The sequence below is a fragment of the Mchenga conophoros genome, linkage group LG18 (genome assembly GCF_057382185.1).
Source record: "Mchenga conophoros isolate Kocher_MC1m ecotype Shallow Benthic linkage group LG18, M_conophoros_male_GT1.1, whole genome shotgun sequence".
Lineage (NCBI taxonomy): Eukaryota > Metazoa > Chordata > Actinopteri > Cichliformes > Cichlidae > Mchenga > Mchenga conophoros.
The window spans coordinates 2,859,562-2,869,424 of NC_140543.1; the positions used below are offsets into that span (position 1 = coordinate 2,859,562).

The 9,863-nt window shown below is 41.3% G+C and overlaps 1 pseudogene across 1 annotated transcript; it reads left to right on the top strand.

The window, feature by feature from the left end:
- The first annotated feature begins 3,644 nt into the window (after positions 1 to 3,644).
- LOC146552874 (immunoglobulin lambda-1 light chain-like) lies at positions 3,645 to 6,341 on the top strand (annotated as a pseudogene). The gene is made up of 3 exons (XR_014889474.1): positions 3,645 to 4,050; positions 5,402 to 5,713; positions 5,846 to 6,341. The product of XR_014889474.1 is annotated as an immunoglobulin lambda-1 light chain-like (transcript).
- Positions 6,342 to 9,863: the final 3,522 nt, after the last annotated feature.

Consider the following 9,863-nt stretch of genomic DNA (forward strand, 5'->3'; position numbering starts at 1 on the left):
AAAGGACACAGACTCATTACTGTAAGATTAATTTTAATACTTTAATTGATAAATCAAAAAAAAAATGCTGGAGCTGCAACATGTTAACATGTGTCAGGGTTCCTGGGTCAACGACCCAGTGATATCAGTTTGTTCATGTTCAGTTTAGTTCGCCACATTAATGTTTTCACTTCCTGTTTTTTCCCCGTGTCAGCTTGTCTCTCGTGTCATTAGTCAGATTATGTTCAGCCCTGTACTCACCTGTTTCCAATCATTGTCAACATTCAACCTGTGTATTTAAGCCCTCTGTTTCTATTCGTTCACTGTCGTGTCATTGATGTACATCTGATATTAATGTCGTCTGTATGTTCAGTTCGTCAACCAGCCAGCCAGTCGGTCCTTTGTTCATTCGTTCAGTCAGCCAGCCATTTCCTACCCCGGAACTGTGTGTTCACTCCTTCGGCAATAAACATCCACCTTCACCTACCTGCCTGTGAGTCCAGCGTTTGGGTCCTCCTTCTCTCATCCACGACACTACTCCTGACAACATGTAGTTAACAGATTAAAATTGAGGCTCTCATATTAACAGCTAACTTTCTGATATGGTTTCCGAAAGAGACTCAGGCGCAGGCCAGGGTATTCCTTTAAGCGAAGAACAGTGCGTTTATTCACAGTGAACACAATCACCAAGTGGCTATATACAACGTGCAGGGGAAACGGGTCCGGGTCGCCAGGGTCCGTGGGAAACAGGGTTTGGGGGGGAAGGGTGCTCCACACTTTCTGTACAAAAGCTCCTCCTCAGTCACTCCTCTCATAATCCGGTTCCAAAAACGATCTAAACACAAAAGGTCGGGTTAGCGGGATAATAACAAAAGGCTTTCAAGATACAGGTTGGAAGATACACAAGTTTAAGTTTAACTGATGCTGATAGCTCAACGATCCAGCGAAGACTAGTGCAGACTCGCCATCTAAGTAGTGCAGTAATCAGCTGGGATCAGCGGCCGGTGCGGTGATGAGCAGGTGTGTGGGCCAGCAGCAGGAGCCCGCAATGAGCGTCGCCGCGGCGAGAGAGAGAGCGAGAGGGAGCAAACAAACCACAAACATATAGAGGGTCGACCAGCGGGGCACAGGGACCATGACACTTTCTATGCTGTGCTGATTTATTTGTCACAGTCTTGGTCATTTATTTTGAATTTTTTTGTGGAGGTTAAACTTTCTGTTATAAATTTACCTGTATGTGTATTTTAAATATGATCTGTGTCATTAAATGCAACAGTTTCAAATCCACCTTGAAGGCTGAGTTCTTGTTCTGAAAGATGAGGATGTGTAACTGTGACACTAGAAGAGGTGTGGATCTAATTCTCTGAACTTTCTCTAAACTTATATTTTATGTGACAGTAACTTTGTATTTTCTGTTAACAACACCAGGAGCCACTGGGATGATGTCCATTAGCTTGGATATTCTCTTCTGCCAAGACTTCTGCTGCCGTCCTTCCTCCATACCTGACAAAGACGACTGACTGTTGTGTTGAGCTTCTTTCTCAAATCAAGTGTCCACATTATTCAGCTCATCAACACAGAGATTTTTAATGAGAACATCCCACAGATGATGGTCCCACATGCTGTGATTGTTGTGTGTGACCCTGGTTGGACATCCACAGAGAAAGGTGAGTGTTATTATCTTTATTATCATATCACCACCAACATCTGGTTTTTGTGATCATTAAAATCTTCTAAAGTGTTTCAGTTACAGTGAGAACATTTGCACTAATACTGAACCATTCATTAAAATCTTTTACATACAAAACATTTTTACGGAGCAGGTCGCTATGATCAGCCAGCAAGACGCTAAGCTGACCGTGGAGGCGAAGGCTGTCGTGAGGTGACCAAGGATCCATCCCCAGAGCTGATTGGCCGCCCCACACTATCCACAGAGGTGGAGGCCAACCCAACCTAATATCCAGAGCTGTGAATGCCCTATCCACCTCAAAAAGTATGAGCTGGTTTAGGGCTAGGTAGCAGCCTGCGGAGTAGAGGATGGACTCAGCCTCAAAGTCCTCCTGATAGCTGTCCTCCAGTAGCCCCTTGCTGGCGAGAGAGGGAGCTGGCTACACAGCATATTGAGGACACTCTGCCATTGCCTGTGAGGCATCCACCTTCCCTACATTAGCCTTAGGCATGTCGGGAAGTGGTTGGCTGGTACGCTTAGAGTAAAAAAAGCGAGCACAAGCCTCTCTGGTATGTGCTGGCAATATGAAACAGTCTATGCAGGACTGCAGAGCTTCCCTTCTCTGCTTGGCATGTTCCCAACAGTGAGCATGGAGAGGGCACCGAGCACGAACTCGTGAGACTGTGAGAAAAGCTCCATGTCCACCAGAGAACTCCCACACACTGGGCAGGTGATCCACAGCGGATCCACTGGATACGTGAACCTGCGAGGCCACGAGCAATATTCCAGGGGAACGCTGGCTGCAGGATTCTAGGCAAGCACCGAGTGTGCGACCTACGAGACATGGCGCCAGCAACTAGTCACTGCAGGAGCTTTTCCATTGTGGATCGGGGCAACAGAAACTTGGGAGGCTGCTGACAAAGGCTCCCCATCACAAAGGTAATGAACACACCCCAGCCACACACAGTAATTCAATTCAATTTTATTCATATAGCGCCAAATCACAACAGAATTTCTGGTATCCGATCATCTGAACTGCTCACAGGACTGCTGGAAACAGAACCTGAACATCTCTGAGGCTCCAATTTATGCTCTGATAAGTGCTCACTCACCCCACCTCTCCTCCCTCTGGTAGGTCGTCACCAATCACTGTGTTTACAGAAGATCAGCAGTTATTTTACTTACTACATTTATTATTTAACATATTGATCAGGATCATACTTTGATTATAACTTTGAATAGAAATAAAGATGATTTACTACGAGCACATGGGGAAAATAACTTTTTTACAGCCACAAATCTGGGTCTAACACATGAGGCTGGATGTTAAATCCTTTTATCCGCTCAAAGATGTGATGACAGGGGAAAGTGAAGGAGACATCAGCCTCTCTGTCTCATTTCTTCCATCAGAAACTTTTTGTTTTTTTATTGAGCTGAGATCAGATTTGTGATCGTCACTCTGATAACTGGATGTTGTTTCCCTTAAACCATTTTGCCAAAGTTTCTGTACAACTGTGTGTTTATAACCTGAAGTTCAGCTCTTGAAGCTCTTCAGCTGCTCATGTTGCAGATCCACTGTGAGCTGAACTTCCAATGACGCCGTTAGAAAAATCAAAGTGATGTTTCAGATTAGTCAATGAGCTCATTAGTTAATAACTGTGCAAGATGGTGTTATGGTCCCCTGATCCTCTGCTGCCTACCCACCATCTATCTTTCCTTTTGTCGCCTCTGTCAGTGCGCCCCAGGGCAGCTGTGGCTACAATGTAGCTTGCCATCGCCAGTGTGTGAATGTGTGTGTGAATGGGTGAATGACTGAATGTAGTGTAAAGCACTTTGGGGTCCTATGGACTAGAAAAGCGCTATACAAATGCAGGCCATTTACCATTTAACATTTGTGTCATTGTGGTGCTGCATGGCCCACTTTCTCCTGAGATTCAGTTCACAGACAGATGTTCTGATAGTTTTCTTTACAATTTGCTGCTAGAATTCAAAATTGATTGTGTGATTAATGATGGTGAGCCAGATGGGCCAAACCATGATCCTATCAGCAGCATGTTTCATTGTAGTGGTGCATCATTGATGGGATAAATGGACTGGTGCTTATATAGTGATTTTCTATTTTCATGTGGACTAAAGTAGTGGACTGACCAACAGACTGACATTAACATCAGAGCCGTGCTGCTAGTGTGGCTAAAAGAAAAGAGAAGAAGAGACAGTCATGTTGATATGAACATTAGAGAAACACATCATGGAGCTGAAATATGATCCTGCTTCCTCATTTGGACTCATTCACCTCAGCTGACACGTTCAACAGCAGACAGGTTTTTGTAGCAGTCTGTCTCACTGTGAGAGTGGATATGGTTACCCCATCTTTGGCTCTGGAACTAAACTGTCTGTAACAGGTAAGAACAAACATTTATTTTCCTTCAGTTGTTTTATTGTAGAAGCTGAAAATGTGTTTAAAGTCAGTTTCTGCTGCTTCAGGCTTTACATGTTAGTTTTTCATCATTAGTAGAGAATTCATCTGCAGCCATTGTTACATAAGAAAAGCTCAATAATCTCTGAAAACATGTTGAAATCTCACTGAACAACTAAAGTTATTCTTTATTTCTGCAAATATTAGTGATGTTACAAATATTTAGGATTTGATCCTCTCAGTGATTCTGCTGGTTTTTAACACAAGATCATATTTGATGTTAAAATTAAATTAATATAGATTAACAACAAATATGGTTTCAGGAAATATTTGCTTTATGTTGAGGAACAAATATTTTTTAATAGTCAAACATTCATGTAGCTGCTTCATGAAGGTAAATAGAAGTATAAAAACAGATACTGATTAGAAAACTCAGAAATGATATGACAGATAAATTTAGGATGAATTTGACATCGTTAAACTCTGATATTTATTTCTGAGATGAAGTCGTGTGTGTGGATTTGTACGTGACAATAAAAAGTTAATAATACTTAAATTTTCCAAAATACTTTTCCATGCAAATTTTTATTAAATATACTTTGTCAAATAACTTGTATTTTATGACTAAAAATATCATGAAGTATATCTCATATTATTGAAAACGTTTTATTCAACATTTCAGTTTTAGTGTTTTAAAATAGTTGCTACAGTTTTTTATTTGAATAAAAACATAAATTAAAATAATCACTGCGTTACTTTTCCAATTTTACACAAAAATATTTAAGAATAAATTAGTCTGAAAGACAAATATGGTCTTTATGGTAAAATATATCAAAGACAAGAAGAATGGAAATTTTATCTGCTGAACTGAATTTTGTGAAATGATATTTAATTTTATTAATAGTACAAAACAATATGAAAAAAGATGAATTTATTTTTGGACAGAAGAGGATCTCTGTTAGAACTCGTGTCTAAGGACTAATAAGAAAAATACATTTTCACTTGTATAAAGACAAATGTAAATATTTTAAAATTGGAATGAACAAAATTTCTATAAAACAATAAAAAGCAAACAAATGACGAATTAAACTGAAATGAATTTGATTATAAAAGTCATGCTGAGTGTTGCTCATGTGAGCCATGATGACATGAGGTGATGACTGTGTTTGATATGAAGCTGAATCCAGTGTATGTAGTGAACTTTGTGCTGATGAGTAGTTTAGTGATCAGAGTCCATGTAGTTTCCAGGATCAGACTGAATGCAGTGCAGTGCTGGAAGCTGCTGCTGACTGTGTGAATGTGTGTCTGTGCTGCTTGTTGCTGCTGTCAAACTTCAGATGAGCAGGTAGTGAAGCCCGTGGTGAGCGTGTACCCAGCAGCATCCAGAGCCCACCTGGAGGGGAACAGCTCCCTGCTGTGTGTGGCCTCAGCCATGTTTCCTCCTCTGGTCCAGTTCTCCTGGAAAAGACAGAAGAAGAACGGCGGAGAAGCGGAGGAGCTGCCCCCTGCTGAGGGAGAGCAGCTGGAGCTCAGAGAGGCGGGACGCACCATTGCCATCAGGATGGTTGATGGGAGCCATTCTGACACATATAAATACAGCTGCTGGGTGAAGCACGAGGGGGGCACAGTGGAGGCCCGAACACAACAAGGTAATGAAGGCTTGGTGACTGTGTTCAGCAGTGATTCAGCTTCATGTGGAGATGCTGTCAAAGAGAGCAGAGCAGCAGAGGACTGACATTTCTCACTGCAGCTCCAAACATTTGATTCCTTTTCTGTTTCAGAGCTTCCAGCTCTTCCACCAGTCCTGTATCTTCCTTCTCTTCCTTCTATACACGAGGTGAAGCTGCTCTGCCTGCTGTACACAGTGCTGATAGTGAAGAGTCTGGTGTACTGCTGTGGACTCTCTCTGCTGATGATGCTCACAAACAAGGGAGCGTCCACCAACTGCACACATGCTGACTGACTGTTTCCTGCTCGCCTTTTCTCACCATCAGATTTCCTCCAGTCAGCAGTCAGAAATGTAAATTAACTTCTGGTTGGTTCAATGTTTCATTACTGAGCATTTGACCTTTTCTCATTTAATCATCTTAAACTCTGTAATATAAATTTACAGATAAACATGTTTGATGTGTTTGTAAAAGTGTAGATTCTTTATGTGAAGATTTCTTTTGTACATCTCTGCAGAAAAACTCAGCTGATGCATTCAGATCCCACCATAACAAAATAACAGTGTAGTTATTTGTCTGAAGTAAAAATAAAGATTGTGATTTTTAAGAATGCATTTCTCATTTCTTCTGTGATACATAACCTGTGTGACTGCAGCATTCACAGATCATAAACTTGCTCTCCTGCAGCAGACGGGCTGTGTGGGTTTCTGCTCTGCAGCCTCCACACCGTTAGCTGTGGCTTTCACTTTAATAACACAACGACAGTTACAAGCATGAACTCTGCTTCAAGTTGTTCAGGAAGCATCTGTGTTCATGTGTGTGAGAGAAACAAAGTGTGAACTCAGAGCTGTTACAGAGTTGATGTTTAGTACGATCACAAAAGACAAATACAAGATGAAGTCTGAACATTAAATCCCACAGAACTCAAGTTGAACCGTTATGATTTAAAAACACTGAAAAAGGGAATAAATTAAGACAAGATTTGTAAAAACAATTTCACAAAACACCATCAGTTCAGATGGATGTTGAGCATCTTTCCATCTTTTTCTAATAATCATAAATATGTAAAATGTTTAATCAAAATGTGTCATTGATTAATCAGCTTAATTATTCAGACTAGTACAATTTATACAAATAATATAATTGAGTTAAAAACTGAAATCAAATCATAATTATTATAATTAAGAGCAGCACAGAGAAACCAACTCAAACAAAGAACATTCATCAATTTGATGATTTAACCAGTGCTGAATATTTATTAAGTTCACCCACACTGTGCTGTAAATTCTGTTGATATTAATATTAATATTTAACCCTCATAATGTCCCGATTTCCACACACCTGTGGTCCTCAGGGTCACAAATGTCCCCACTTCATTTCAGTGTTTTTAAAGTATAAATTGTCGATCAATTCAGTGTAAAAAATACATGAAATGATCAGTTATTGTGATCATTGTTTCACAACCAGAGTCGGTCGCTTTAACAGATGATCACAGACGGCTTTATGTCAAAGTTAATGTAGGAAGCTGTTTTTAAACTACTTCAAGTTTTTTACTGGCAGCAAATAATCAGGTTTTCCTTTGGGCTCAAAAATGACCCCGTCTGCTTTGACTGTTTATAAATGAAAGGTATAAAATATCATCCATCTCTGTGTTTCAAGGTTTGATTCAACTTTATTCCAACTTCCTGACATGTGTCTGTATGTTGGCATGGTAGGAACAGCAGGGCATGGGTCTGAGTGAAGGCAAACCTTCATGAGGACAAAGGCGTGTCCATATTTGACACAAGTGCAGGAGGACAAATTAGAAATTCGCTGAACTTTAGTGATGCTTTTAAAGAATCTGTGATTTTAAAATCTTAGATGCAAATATAAAATCTGATGAGATTTATTCCACAGATTTGTGTTTTATGTCAGGGTAAATAATCTATAACAAGTTAAGTGATTTACTATGAAGTGAAAAAGAGCAAATATGAAACAGATGTTGTCATGGAGGAGTGGACTCAGGCGCAGACAAACTCAGACGCTCGATGGCGAAGAATTAAGTGAAGTTTGTTACAGGAGGTTCGGTGTGACGACAACGAGTGATGAAAACAAACATGAACTAAAGGCGAGAGCCTAAAAATCGGCTCTGAGGTAAATGACTCATTTACAAGGTATCAGGTATCACAGCACGCTGTGAGACGCTGTCAGCAGCACTGAAGGAAACACTGTGAACAGTGTTGAGACCACACCAGCCTCTCCCATCCTTTTGTCTTATAGAGATCACAGAGATGTTTCCAAATATTCCTACTTTTGTACTGTTGTGTAAATGTGTGTGTAAAGGTGGATGACTGCCTGCTGCAGATGAAATCTAACCATGGGTACAAATAAATGAAGCTGACGTGAAACACAGCCCTGTTTTTATTACTGTTTATAGATATTAGAATTGATGATCATCAATTTAATGATTCTTAAAAAGGCTTTAATGAATCCTTCAGTCTGAAACCAACTTGGAACAAAACACATTAGAAGATGTGGGAAAGAACCACAGTGTGCACATATTTAAACACACAACAGAACCACAGTGTGCACATATTTAAACACACAACAGAACCACATGTGTTTGTTAAAAATAAGATTTTTACTCTAAATGTTGTTACATATGATTTTGTTTTTTTAACTACTTTGTGCGCAATTCATGAACTTTTAAAATATTTAACCATATTATCTTTTTTTAGATTTTTATATTTATTTATAGTTTAGTTATATTTAGTTTGTATATTTAGTGTTTTCATCACAGCTGTTCAACAACAGATAACAGTGTGTGTTACTAAATTCACAGCAACATGAATGTTTCTGACTGTTTGTGCATCATGTGACCCAGATTTTTGGATCTGCTGTCAGATTGAAATGAAGACGATGAAACCACAGCAGCTTCAGCTGAGCTGTCAATCAGCAGCAGCAGTCTTATCTGTGGGCCGCAGGGGCTGATGGGAGCTTTGAGGACCTGTTAGAAACCACGTGGCCCTTGTCTGATCTCACAGCTCGTCCTTGTTTGGCCTCAGCTGCATCAGAGCGCCACTTCTCCCCAGGTTCACCTCCAAGATCGTCTGAGAACAGCCACCCAGACAGCTGCTGGAACAATTGGTTTGCACAACCAAACAATTTCTGCACAAACTGTCAGAAACCGTCTGAGGGACGCTCAACTGCATGCCCGTCGTCCTCATCGGGGTCTTGACCTGACTCCAGCTCGTCGCCGTAACAGACTTGTGTGGGCAAATGCTCACATTCGATGGCGTCTGGCACGTTGGAGAGGTGTGCGCTTCACGGATGAATCATGGTTCACATTGTTCAGGGCAGATGGCAGCTGAGAATGTCCCAGTTCTTGCATGGCCAGCATACTCACCGGACATGTCACCCATTGAGCATGTTCGGGATGTGCTTGACCGGCGTATACGACAGCGTGTACCAGTTCCCACGAATATCCAACAACCTCGCACAGCCATTGAAGTGGAGTGGACCAACATTCCACAGGCCACAATTGACAATCTGATAGACTCCATGCGACGATGTGTTGCACTGCATGAGGCAAATGGTGGTCACACCAGATACTGACCGGTTCTGGGTCCCCAGACCCCCAATAGCGCAAAAAACTGCACATTCCAGGGTGGCCTTTTGTTGTGGGCAGTCTGAGGTACACCTGTGCACTACTCATGATGTCAGATCAGCATCCTGATGTGGCACACCTGTGAGGTGGGATGGATTATCTCAATATAGCAGATGTGCCCACTACCACACATTTGGACTGATTTGTGACCACTGTTTGGGAGGGATGGTTATATTGTGTATCTGGAATGAATTTTAGGTCTCTACGTCCATCCCATGGGGAATGGGAGCAAAAACAAAAGTGTTGCGTTTATATTTTTGTTGAGTGTAGTTAGGGCTGGACCAGGTGACCCTGAATCCTCCCTTAGTTATGCTGCAATAGACGTAGGCTGCCGGGGATTCCCATGATGCATTGAGTTTTTCCTTTCCAGTCACCTTTCTCACTCACTATGTATTAACAGACCTCTCTTGGTCCTGGCTCAGCTTCGGCGCCTAATAAGCTCATCACTGGACCCACTTCAGTTTGCCTACCAGCCTGGCATTGGAG